Source organism: Aedes albopictus, chromosome 3, assembly GCF_035046485.1.
Source record: "Aedes albopictus strain Foshan chromosome 3, AalbF5, whole genome shotgun sequence".
Taxonomy (NCBI): domain Eukaryota; kingdom Metazoa; phylum Arthropoda; class Insecta; order Diptera; family Culicidae; genus Aedes; species Aedes albopictus.
Window position 1 is genome coordinate 278,311,661 of NC_085138.1, and position 14,314 is coordinate 278,325,974.

Below are 14,314 nucleotides of genomic sequence, written 5' to 3' on the forward strand. Positions count from 1 at the left end.
CAATTGTACTCAGTCTGTTGAATATGATGCCCTTTCTTGTACAGAGGGCATGTGAGACCATACAAACATCTAGCAGGTAGTTTCTCTTCTTTCCATAGAATACGGTGTAAGAGTTGATGCAGCTGCTTACTACCATGCTTATGAAGCTCGGTCGGGAGTTCACCCTTCTCAGCAGCCTTGTTGTTCTTCAGTCCTGTAGTGCCTCTCCACCGTCGGCGATTTGACTACTATCTGTCACTCTTTCATTCCCACCGTTCATCAATTTCTCCAAGTGCTCTCTCCTCCTGACAGCCACCATTGTTTCTGTCAGTAAGTTTCCATCACGGTATTTTCACATGACGGAAGAAGTTGAGAGTTTCGTTTCTATCATCTCTCGCGCTGCCGTACACATGAATATGTGGCTAGACTTCCACAGAGTGTTGAGATTAACGCTTCTGATGATAATCAGCTACCGTACCGTCTTAATAACGGGACCCACTCGCATCCTACCAACTACGAGATGATCTGAGTCGATGTTGGGACTTCTAAAAGTTCTAACATTGATAACTTCCAAGAAGCTTGGTAGCAAGTTTCGCACTTTGGGTGTCTACAAATGTACTTCTCGATATCCTCACGTGCAAAGTAGGTGCTACAGTTACCAAGCTTCCAATCATCATCCTTGTTTCGTTCCGGGTCGATTTCCAACAGTATCATTCGCACTTACTGCTTCAGTCTTTATATCTCGTAGTGGTGAAACTCTTCGGCAGCCTACCTAACTGGAGTTGCGCTGCCTACATTGCGTTGGGGGGACTACTACCTCAAGTATAATTGACACAATACACCGTATCTTATTCAGTCTCTGGATGCCAAGGCAGACGCTGCTTGAGCCGCACCTTCTTGTTGGGTGAACGCTCGGCCGGCACGCACCTCCTCTATCTAGCTGAAGTCAGAAGGACAACAGTTCCCAGGCTGCACTACCAGTTAAGCACAGAACTCTTAGCTGGCGGTCTTTGCCATATGTGGACCCGTGGAAACATGAGGTAGGAATTTGTGTGAGCAAAGCTATGTTGGACGCTTCATATTGTCGAGTCACCATTTTATAGCCCAAATGCAACTTAAACTTTGTTAAAAATGCTGAATCACTTCCGTATGACACTTTTTGGGAAATTATGTTTCCGCAAGGATATTTCTGACTTATTTCTAATGGATTCTCTAGGAGAAACACAATTAAGCTTTTATTGTTTTTTTTATTTGTATGTACCTGTAAGGAACTATGACACTATTCTTGGAAGATCGATAAAGAATTATTCTTTAGAACTGTGGTACCTTACTGGTAATATATGTTGTAAATTCCTTTCAAGTTTCCAGGTGAGTTCAAAACCTGGTGACCTCTGATTTAATCTGTTGGAAGATAATGGCTGGATTCTCTCAAAGATTTTAGTTTAACATTCTGTAAAGATAGACCTATCAGGTGACCCTTCCTCTACCAGCTATTCTTCTTGCATTCTTACGTCACTACGCTTGACCTTCTGGCATCGTATGTCTGTGAGAAAAAGTAACCATAAGAGCAGAAGTGAGAGTAAAAAGGCAATTTCTTAAGATTTCATCCGATGCTCCCCGACTAACGGAGCAGAAGTCAACCGTGGCTGCAGGGGATTTAATTCTTACAATGTAGTTACAATGTCATCCGAGTCAAGAGTTTTCACTGCCCGTATCTGACCAACCAGCCAGCCAGCCAGCCAGCCGGCAAACAGACGGGTGAGCACGAGCCAAAATGCACGCGCTCGCCGTTCACAGACTCCGAGAACAAAGGGAAGACGATATCTATACTGCTGCAAGCGCGGATTGCAGCGAAAACAATACCGTGAAGTTGGGCTAATTTGTGAATTAAGTTCAATTGAATGTAAATGCTTTAGATGGGAAAATTGCATAGATTTGTTCAAATTGCCAAAATTTGTAGAGCACAACAAAATCATAAGTGAGTTAATTAAAATGCACTTTCCTCTCTTCTTTCATTACAAATTGGCAATGTTCGCCAGAAGTTCTCCCGAACAGTGTAGGCAGGGTAGCGGTCTCCTTGTTAAGCATGGTGTTCTCAGTTTCATTCTACTCATTTCTTCTTCTTCTTTTTTTTATGGCTCAACGTCCCCACTGGGACTTTGCCTGCTTCTCTTCAACGTAGTGTACTTTGAGCACTTCCACAGTTACTTTGCCTGCCATTGCAAGTAGTTGTATATTGTGAGGCAAGTACACTGATACACTATGTCCAGGAAGTCGAAAAAACGGAACGGGAATCGAACCCGCCGTCACTGGATTGGCGATCAATAGCCTTAACTACTAGGCTAACTGGAGACCCCATTCTACTCACAGAATTTATTATTTTGTATTATTTTGTAAACTTTTGTAGGGAAGTATCAATCATACCCAAAGCTTTAATTTAAAAAAAAATGATGAATGTTATGACTAAAGTTCATAAGCTCAATTTGTGATGAAAAATTAACAAATTGAGTAGAAAAAATGCGAAAAAAAACCAAATAGCTCTGGGGGCCTGTCCATAAACTACGTAGACTCTTAGGGGGGAATAGGGGGGTCCGGCCAAAATGTACGCTACATACAAATTTCTAAAATTTTGTATGAACAAAAGTCTACGAGGGGGAGGGGTGTCTGAGATGACCAAAAATGAGTCTACGTATTTTATGGACAGCGCCTGGTGGGATTTGAAGCCACGACTCCATAAGTTCCGCAGGAGATGGTTAATTACGGTGGACGTGGGATTCAAATTCACATAATCGTTACCTATTCTGTGGCGGAGTTGGTTAACGCGACCTGTCTAGCGAGCCTAGGAAGACGTGGGTTCAAACCCCACCAGAACCACATGTATTTTTTCGCATTTTCCACTAAATTTGTCAATTTTTGAACGCAAATTGTGCTTTTAAACTTCTGAAAAACAACAACATTCATGTTTAAACAAGTATGCGCTGATTTAGATCACAACAGGCTGAATAATGAGCTAAGGGCAAAACACTTGGCTAACAATGAGTTTAATTTTAAACAGATAGAAAATCTCCATCACACCCTCTCTAGATATGCTCAATCAAGCTTCATTTCACTGTTCCCATAGTGCAAATGGCTAAAAGGCACTGAAAATGAAAATTTATTGGCACTCTGGAGAGGCAGGGATTTGCTTCGGACCCGAGGACTTTGGGTGCAAACTGACCGCCGCAGGCAGGCACTCTGCACTCTGATACGATTCACAACTCTGTGTGAATGCAACGGTGCGGTGCGGTAGCAGCAGCAGCAACGTGCATCTAGATGACCATAGAGGGACTTTGGCACGTGCAAAAATCGGGACAATTTATGAGCCACTTTTACCATCTCTTGCCGGCGGCTTTGCGCAGACTGGGCACTACTTAGTGGACTCATAAATCAACGATTGCTTAAGGTGTATTTTTTGTCCACGGTGTTTGCTTAGCGCAGATTTTTTTTTATTTCTGTTGATTTATAAGTTAATTTCGGGATACATTCAGATTTATGGTTAAATTAGTCGACATTATTTCGAATAGGCGAATTCGTTAGTCCTCACATATGGTAAATCCAAAACAGTATTTAGTTACTTTTGCAATCTAACTGGGTTTGGATTTTATCAAGAATTCGTAAGTCGTAATTTTCACCATATGATAGATTGCAAATAATATCCAGGTAATATTTATAATATAAAGGGGAAAAATGTAAAACAAAATTAAAAAATTTAAAATGTCGCGCCACAAAACGAGATAACTTCGATAGTGAGCCCACGAAACAGTTAACCAAAATACATACACCGTGGGCAAATCTACTAAGTATAAAAATAAGTATAAATATAAGGATAGTTATTTCGTGATAGACCATAACTCAAATTAAGCAAATGTTTTTTTTTTTTTTTTCAAAGTATGTAAATTGTTGTTCACACACAACTCATTGTGGAATGTTCAATGGGATTCCAATATTATGTTTGCAGATTTGATTCCCATATTTTACTAACTACTAACTACTAGTGACATTGTCGACAGGCTTCAAGCATCCGAATGAACAAATTCCACTTTTTTGTGCTTGACAATTCACCCATACATTCCGTTGACGACTTTATCGATATGGACTGCACAAACTAATGAATGAATGACATTCCACCGTATCCGTTCACAATGCAATGCCAACAGTACTAATCCGAACCTGTCGACAAAGCTTTTTTTTTTTCGCTGCATTAATTAGCCTTACGCAGCTCGATTCACGCTTGCAGCCAGCCAGCAGTGTGATTCGCTCTACGGGTTTTACAAATCCTCCAACACGTATTGACAGCTGCACTGCATAATAGACCCTAGCACTATTTAGCAGCCTACAGGGAAATGAACTTGGACTTGAACGGAGTCAGCAGAGCACGATTTTATAGTTTTTATCTATTGAGTGGTTTTCTTTGCTTGGCGTGTGTAACTGTGAGTTACATAAGAAAGCTGTCCCAGCTGTCACAATAGGCTAGCTTTCCCCATGCAGTTGGCTCGTACATTCATCGGTGAGAACTCGTAAGCTACCAATATTTTTAATTATTATCTGTACAACATCAATCAAGTGATGAACAATTATGCAATTATTTTGAAAATATCATTGTTAAATATCACTTTTCATTTTCTTTTTCTTCCTGCCGTTACATTTTCACTGAAACAGATTCTGCTTTTTGACGCAGTATGTAAGAGAGCATTCTTAACCTTCATCCAGCCAACGTGCATTTTCCACCTTCGGAAAAGCACAAAAATGGTCATAACTTTTTTGTTTTTTGATGGATTTTGACAAAATTTTCACAACTTCCCGAAAAACTCTTCTAGTTTATGATGCCGGGACATGGGTGCCTGGTCCACATGGTTCCGGAGTTATTCCGGATTGTCTTGGGGTACCAAAATTGGCCACATACTTTACGCAACGTATATCTCAAGATCCCGATGAGGTAGAAGTATAGTGTCTTCGGCGAATTTGTTCAGCAGGTTAAGAACTTACTGGCAACGGCAAACTTTGTTGAAGACGGCATCATTCTATCTTATCAGGATTTTGAGATATAGAAGTTTGAAGATTTTTGACCCTGGCGCCCCTTGCGGACGATTCTCGAACCAAAGACGCCATTGCCAGATAGTTCTTAGCCTGCTGAACAACTTTGCTGAAAACGGCATGCTTGTACCTTATTAGGGTATCGAGATATACGTGTTTGAATTTTTCAGACACAATGCGCCACCTAGCGGATAAATCCCAAACCAAAGACTTTACTATCTGATAGTTCTAAGCTTGCTGAAGAATTTTGCCGAAGACAGTATCATTGTATCTTATCAGGTTTCTGAGATATGAGGGTTTGAACATTTTTGACACTGGCGCCGCCTAGCGACCGAATCGCGAACCAAAGTCGCCGTTGCCAGTTAGTTCTTAATCTGCTGAACAAATTCGCCGAAGACACTATACTTCTACCTCATCGGGATCTTGAGATATACGTTGCGCAAAGTATGTGGCCAATTTTGGTACCCCAAGACAATCTGGAATAACTCCGAAACCATGTGGACCAGGCACCCATGTCCCCGGCATCATAAACTAGAAGAGTTTTTCGGGAAGTTGTGAAAATTTCATCAAAATCCATCGAAAAACAAAAAAAACTGACCATTTTTGTGCTTTTCCGATGGTGGAAAATGTACGTTGGCTGGATGAAGGTTAAGCGTTGTTTCCTGTTGCCAAGCAGAGCGCTCAAGTAAGATTTCATCTTTTTCCGTATGTAATTTTGACATTTGTTTAACTGACAGCATTTTAACGAAACGATGCAGTACGAAGGATGTGAAGAAAAGGGCACCAGGTTGTTAACGATTTGGACTTATTTGGAAAATAATGATGAGAGACATTGTGCTGGGATTCTGGGGGAACTTTTAATCGTATAACAGCGAGAACTATGGATAGATACTAATTATAAATTCTGCAATTTAGGGGTTCGGACTACAGTGGAAGGAATTCTGCTAGGACTCTGGCGGGTTTTCTCCAGAGGTGTTTTCTAAGATTCCACCAGGAGTTTTTCTGAACCATCCTCCAATAATTTCAACCGGGATTTCTCTAGTATTTTTCTTCTAGTATTATTTTTTTAGATTACACCAGGAGTGGCATCATGGGGATTTCTCCAAAGATTCCTCCATGAATTCCTCCGGAGATTCCTCCAGGAATTCCTCCGGAGATTTCTCCAGAAATTCCTCCTGAGATTTCTCCAATAGTTCTTCACAAAATTCCTCCGGAGATTCCTGCAGTATTTGTTCGGAAATTCCTTAGGGAAAACCTTCCGGAGATTTATTCAGAAATGCCTCCAGGGATACCTCCGGATAATCTTTCAGGTATTCCTATAGAAGTTTCTTCGGAGATTCCTACAGAAATTCTTCCTGGAATTCCTCCGGAAATTCCTCCTGAGATTCCTCCAGAAATTCCTCCGAGGATTCCTCCAGAAATTCCTCTGAGGATTCTTCCAGAAATTCATCCGATGATTAATCCAGGAATTCATCCGAGGATTCCTCCAGAAATTCCTCCGAGGATTCCTCGGAGGAATCTCTGGGAGAATTCCTGAAGGAATCTACGAATGAATTCCTGGAGGAATCTCCGAAGAAATTACTGCAGGAATCTTTGGGGGGAATCCTGGAGGAATCTCTGGAGGAATTTCCGGAGGAACCGCCGGAAGAATTCCGAAGCAGTTCCTGGAGGAATCTCCTGAGAAATTCCTGGAGGAATTTCCGGAAGAATTGCTCGAGGAATCTCTGTAGGAATTCCTGAAGGAATCTTTGAAGGAATGCCTGGGGGAATCTCCGTAGGAATACCTGAAGGAATATTCAAAGGAATGCCTGGAAGAATCTCCAAAGAAGTTACTGCAGGAATCTCCGGAAGAATTCTTGGAGGAATCTCCGGGCGAATTCTCAGAGGAATCTCCAGAAGAATGCCCGGATGAATCTCTGGAAGAATTGCACGGGAATTTCAGAGGTAAATTTAGATGAGTTCCTGGGAAACACCTGCAGGAATGTCTTGGAATCTCATTGGGAAATTCCAAAAGAATTTCTGAAGCAATTGCCAGGAAACTCCTACAATAATTCACGGGAACTCCTGGATATACTCCCGGCGAACTCCTGAAGGAATTAACTGGGAACTTCTGAAGGTTCTGCAGACATTCCCGGGGAACTCTCGGAACTTTTATCAGGGATTTCCTGGAGGAAGCACTCGAGAATTTCTGGGTGATTTCCTGGGGAATCTCTGGAGGGATTTCCGGAATACTCCTTGATTAATTTCCGGGAAACTCTTACGGGAATATCCGGGAAACTCCGGAGGAATTCCTAATAATCTCCTGAAGGAAGAACTTGAGGAGAACTTCTGGATGTATTCCCTAGAACATCTGGGGACATTTTCGAGGAATTAACGAGTAACTCCTGAAAGAACTCTTTTACGAATTTTCGAGTACTAGGAAACTTCATATTCCTAGAGCAAGACAGATCAAGAGCAATGCTGCAGATTCTCACATAATTCCCCTCCTCCAGGAAACAAACAAATTTACCAAACAGAAGTTGTTCTAAAAACAACCGCAGGAAATCCGCGCTCATTGTGTTTTGCCGCAGTGGCATACTTGCGGATTTTTTTTTAAGCCCGAGCAGAAGAGAATAACAACAGCATAACAAAATGCGTTATTTTGGCAAAATAACTGCATAATGGAATTAGTTATTTTTATATTATTAACATAACATATTGAGTTATAAACTTGTCTGTCATAAGCGGCAAAAATTTGTTCCTGGAAAATCAATTTAATAACATGTTTTGTTAGTGTCAATAACAACCTAATAACAGTGAATCTGGGAAATATACAAATAATGGGAAATATATAATAACAAATTTTGATATTAAAGAGTTATTGATAACATCCCGAAAGCAAAATTTGTTATGATATCAAACAATCGCACATGCTGTTGAATAGGATGCTAAAGTGGCGGCGATATGCGTACACTTTACCCGTGGTTAAATGAAAGCATGTACGCATATGGCCTCCACATTAGCATCCTTTTCTACATCATACAGGGGATACTCAAAATAACTGGGACAGGTAAAATTTTCACTTTTCTAAAAATGTTCAACTCGCTGTAACTTTTCGAAAAGGGCATCAAATGTTCTCAAATTTTTACCGTAAATTCATCAATTAGTTGTGTATCAGTGGTAAAAATTTGGAAAAGATCGGCCATTTTACAAAAAGTTATAAAGGTTCTAGAAAAAGGTATAATTATCCGATAGCCAACTTTGAGCTGTTATATCTCCGGATTCAATGAACCGAATGCAATGATATTTTGATCATTTATGACTTATATAATGAGCTATTAAAAACATTTGACTAAACTTAAAATTCTTCACACGAAAGAAAATTATTTCGATTAGTTTATTTTTCTAATATATCAACAATTTATTCAAAACTTCATCATCGTTTCAAAATTCGAGATAGTAATTATAGTTCGTTTAAATTCCCTCTAATTGAATTGAATATATTTATGTTTCAAAGGAAAGCAACCAAATAGCCGGCATTAAATTGAAAAAGTAATGGGATGCATATGAAAAATAGATTAATTTACTTATAAAACATGGAATAAATGAAATCGCCATAACTTTTTTTTATTAATAATTTCAAATTAGGTCAACTGTTTTTTAAAGTTTATTATATAAGTCATAAATGATCAAAATTTCATTGCCTTCGGTTCATTGAAGCCGGAGATAAAACAGCTCAAAGTTGGCTATCGAATAATTATACCTTTTTCTAGAATATTTAAAGCTTCGTGTAGAATGGCCCGGTCTTTTCAAAATTTGAACCACTGATACCCAACTAGTTTATGAACTTACAGTGAAAATTTGAGAATATTTGATGCCCTTTTCGTAAAGTTACAGCGAGTTGAATATTTTTAGAAAAGTGAAAATTTTACCTGTCCCAGTTATTTTGAGTATCCCCTGTATATGACTTCGTGTTGACTGAGAATGCTATACATATTTAGACCAGCATGTGAGAATGACGGAACAATCATTGCGAACTTCAGGTTTTCTCTTCCCTCATAGGCGTATTTTCAACTATTCATGTAATCTTTAACCACAAATAGATAGATCCGACATCCTCTGGAACGACAGGGAAAAGATGTGAAAATACAAAATATTTCTGAGAAATCCGATTCAAACCCATCTACAATTTTGGATTCAGCTGTCTGTATTAGCTTCGTTCAAACAAGTTTACTAAATAAGTTTGACATATTTTTCATTGATATTCTTATGTCAAAGGCGGAATCTAGAACGTCCCTTTCAAACTCCACCTTCAATATCGACTGCTATGTTCTCGTTTTGATGTATGTAGGGTGCTGCGCCACTTGGGCAGTGGCTAAAAATTTTGGGAAATTTTTAAGCTACAACTCAGTCAATTTCAAACCTCGCGGCGCCCAGCAGGGACTTGGTTTTGTACACATTACAGCACCTCCATGTCACGTAATATACCACACCTCTTATAAAATGTGATACCGTAAGCATAACTCGCGAAATACTGTAAATAACGTTGTTGAATGACGTAGTTTATTTCAAAACTTGTTTTAGTTTTGATAGCAATTGCTTAAAGTATTTGTACACTCTTAATAATACAATAATAATCAAACTTATTCCACAACAAAATGTCTTAATATTGAAATGTTATTTAATGGCTGTATACCAATAGCTTGATCATAAAAAAATAAGATTGTCCAACAAAACATGTTATGGAACCGTAATGCCTTGATAATGCAATAATAACAAAACGAGATATAAAAACAGGTTTTGTAATTCCGTAGTTATTAATTTGATATTCCCCTCTGCTCGGGAGTACGTACCGCAGTGCTTCCGCATTCCTTTGCCGGCCCCATTGCGTTTCCCGCTTCAAACTGATGTTGTTTCTTGAGTTCTTTCCTTGTCAAATAGTTCACCCTGTGTACTACAGGCCTAAGGACCCTGTGTACTTACAGCTTAACCTTCCGTAACTCGCGCGGTTGACTACCTGCGTCAGCACCACGCTAATGCTGAGTACAAAAAGCGAGATTTTTTCAACGTGTTGCACAAAATACAACAGCGCGATCGCTCGAGGGTTAATGCACAATGGTGCGAAAGAAGAAACAAAAAAGAAAGAGAAATGCCACTTTTACTAAGGGTGCTATTACACTCTTTGCCCAGATGCCAAATATTTGACCACTTTGACAGATAAATTTTGGCAGGTTGTTTGGCTCTGTTTGTCCCTGTTCGTTTTACGAGAATGACAAATATTTTTGTTTGCCAGGTACACCTTGGTCAAAATTTAACTCTCAAAAGTGGTCAAATATTTTGCATTGGTCAAACAGTGTCATACTAGCTTAAGGAAAATAACATCGACATATTATTCCATAGTGGTTTCGCAGCGCGGTGTCACGAACACTAATGCAAATCTACTGGTTGAAAATATGCCCATTTGATTTTGCCGGGAACAGCTGATTATTATTTACTATTTTCAACCAGTAACTCAGGTAGTGGTTGTGTAATGCAACGAGTACGTACACGCAACACCATTAAAAGCAGAAACCACTATACGGAAAATTAACAACGTGACTGACAGCATCGCATGATAGTGCCATCTGTTGGCAAATCTTTCTGGCTGCTAATTAATTGTCAACTGCGAACGCTTAAGTAATTTTGATTGTAAAAGTTTTACATGACCATTACTTGTCCTATCTTTTTACACAGTACTTACCAGGTGGAAACCAGCCATTAAGAAGGACACTATGCTATGGCGCTGGCGTATTTCCAGCTTCATAAGTGGCCTCAGTACCCTACGTCCTTCATCCTTCGTTAAATTGTCCTTCATCCCTTGTTAACTTCATCCTAAGGGGTGATACACAAGTTATGTCACGCAAAAATCAACCTTTTTATTGTAATGTAATGTAACATTTTCTCACTACGAATAAAGTTTTACCCGTTTGACGTTTTCATCCATATAAAGTAAAATGAGTCAAATGTAAAATACCACACAAAAGTTAAGTGTTTTTCCTTCAATCCAAACAGGATCTAATATATCTTATAATCCAAAAAGTGTCCATCCATCATAACTTTTTTAACGTCATAAAGTAACTATGTTTTAAGGACTTGTGAAGCATTAATATATTGTTGATAAACGTTTGAAATTTCATTCAATTCGGTTCACTGGTTTCCGAGATATGACAGTTCAAAAATTAGTTGTCTAAAAAATAGTTTTTTACCAGAACGGTTCTAGCTTCGCGAAAGATTAACCAATCGTGCTCAAATGTGTACAAATGATAAACATGTCAATATTTAAGAATTTTCGATGCACTCTATGAAAAGTTACAGCATGTTAAACTTTTACTGTGAGAAAAAAAATTTGCCTATCCCAAACACCCCCTGTACATCGCAGAAGAACTTGCCGACATGGGGCCTCCGATTACCCCGAATCTTTCGGGACCTATTTCCATTCCCTGGGCTCGGTTCCAACCTTGTAGGCTTCCGCCACGACAAAGACATGCCAGAGAGTCTTCCGCACGGCAAACAGTAACTCAATAATAAATAATTTAATCATTGAGTAACTCTCGCTGCGACCGGCCCACTATTTACAACTTGTCTTCAAAAATACCTAAGGTGGCGATTTTCTGAAAGTCCTCGCTAAAAAAAGTAAGGAAAATGCAATTGGTTACTTAAATTGATAAATCCCTCGTTAGTTAGAGCCACAACAATTTTGGGGGACCCCCTAGGGGACCCCTCGATTTTGGTCAAATGGTGGCACATTATTGGTGCATTACAATTGAACAATATGGATCCAAGCTATTTGTAACATTAACCTTCCATAACTCGCGCGGTTGACTACCTGCGTCAGCACCACGCTAATGCTGAGTACAAAAAGCGAGATTTTTTCAACGTGTTGTACAAAATACAACAGCGCGATCGCTCGAGGGTTAAAAACAGCACGAGCAACCTAAAGCAAATTGTAACAATATATTATAGTGTTCGAATAACGTGACGTATTGTGAGACTGAAAACTTGAGACGATCTGTTGGAATATACCGTTACATTCTGCCAAACGGTTTGCTTGGATATTTCGGCTTCACATTTACACACCCATATTTCACTATAAATTAATATTATCTAACTGTTTGGCATACAGTTGTACGCTTTGGTATTAGTTTGCTTTCAGAAAGCCCGATCGGGTTGAGTCCACAAAATCAAGTGTCATTTAGTGTTTTGATTTTGGGTGTGTTTTCCCGAAAAAGTCCGGATGCGGACCCCATTTATCAACAGGATAACGTTTGTGACCGCATTTATACCCAACCGATGACTGCTCCCACATGGCCTCCTAGCCATGGAAATAATGCTGGTAATAGAAGCGCTGCGGAAAATGCCGTAATCTGACGAACCAGAGGATGATGTTCCATGGTCGAGAGTGGCTCGAATTTTTAAGATGCTGTGCAGAGGAAAGTCGGTATCCACACGGGTTTATTGGGGAAAGTCCCACAGAATTCAAGTCAGCAGAAGTTCCAGTACAACGCGAGGACAACGTTAAGGTCAGCAAGTACTTTTCGAGACGTAAGTGTTGGGAGCAAATTTGGAAGTCAGCAGATCGCCGTTTTTATGCCAATAATGCGTTGCTGTTCTCTACTAGGTGGTACGCGGTGTTAAATCGACCTCGTACTCCATGCAAGAAATCGATTGTTGATGAGCAGGTCAAGGAGAACATCAGATAGGCGACCTAGCGCAGGACTATGATGTGGCTTTTGATTCCGGTGCTTCTGACGCTCCGTAATGGGAACAGCCCCTAATGAGACAGAGAGTAGTACAAACTGTGAAGGATGTGAACTATGAGGTGTAATTGGTCCCAGTGAGAGTTCATTTGCATAATAGATCATAAATAATTTAATGGTTTTTCGACGCTTACATGTTGGTTGCTTTTTTCATAACCCATTGAATTTACTACTGGACTGCGTAGTCAACTTAAGTGCGAAAATTTTAATAAAAAAGCAGGATTGACTCAAATTAAGTTGGCGCCTTCACTTCTTCGCTTTAGGAAGAATAAAAGCTCTGAAGACACCGGATTGACTTGATGCAATCGCGCAGTTTTAATAAAGTTTTCGTACTTTTGTAGTTCTGCGATTGTCCAGCAGTGAATTCAATGCTCAATATTTATTTTATTCCCCCCTACAATAGTACAAATGTAACAGAACCGTAATATGTACGTATTGTTATTACAACTGTATGGAACTATAAAGCAATAGTTACACATACATTGCATATTTTATTCCGATTTTATGGTTCGACTGTTCTCGAACAGTTTGCATAACAGTGAACGAAGCAAAAAATGGATAGTATATTGACCTTCTGACAAACTGTAAGCGGAAAATGTTGTTCGAGAAAATTGGCATTTTTTATTGTAACATAACTTAACCGCCTATCCCACATTTTGTATTTTGCTCAAAAATCATTTGAAAAACTGTTGAAACCGTTCATGGCACTGTTTGTTTATTGTTACTTTGGGTGTTATATGATACTGTTGAACAATTGAAGACAATAGTTGGGAACAGTCTAGCAAACAGTATTAGTATAGTTCGGGGTTATGCGGGCCCTTCCTTAAATGCTATCTAATGCTCCTGAAACATCTAGGAACTCTTTAAAACGTTCCTGAAACTCTCTGAAATCACTCTGAAATGCCATGAAACGCCCCTGAAACCACAAAGGCTCTTGAGACCCCTGAATTATCCTCAAAGCTCCTTGAAGCGTCCCTGATACGCCCCTGAGGCCCCTTCGGAATCCTCTTTTTGGGCTCTCTACGTGCTATCTGGAAACTGCCTTGGCTCAATTTCAAATGCCTTTCCTAATTTATGCACAAATTTCCCTCTTATAAGGCCTTTTTAATTTATGCACATTTAAATCCTTGCTCAAAGCAGGACCTGATGGTGTACCATCGGAATTCCACAAAGCGAACGCTGTTCGTCTATAATTAATCGCTGTTTCAATGCTGTCTGAGCTGGTGGTTATGGACTCCTTAAATGTCCTTTGCCAACAGTACTTGAGTGCTGATCAACACGGATTCACTGTTGTTCACACGTTCTACAAATATGAACCTGCTATATCTTACATCAATGGGAATTTCCTAGTGAATCAACTATCGAAGGAGTTCAGAAGCAATTCTAAAGAGTTGAATGTTGTTGTTTTTTCGCCATTAATTAGCATTCTCTAGCATATGTACAGAGTCGTGATTTCAAATTACACCTAAGCTGAGGTTTTTTTTTTT

General features: G+C 39.5%; 1 protein-coding gene across 1 annotated transcript in view; it reads left to right on the forward strand.

The window, feature by feature from the left end:
• Nucleotides 1-14,314, forward strand: part of LOC115257403 (uncharacterized) — a 344,293-nt gene that overhangs the window by 171,648 nt on the left and 158,331 nt on the right. The gene's annotated exons all lie outside the window — the stretch shown is intronic.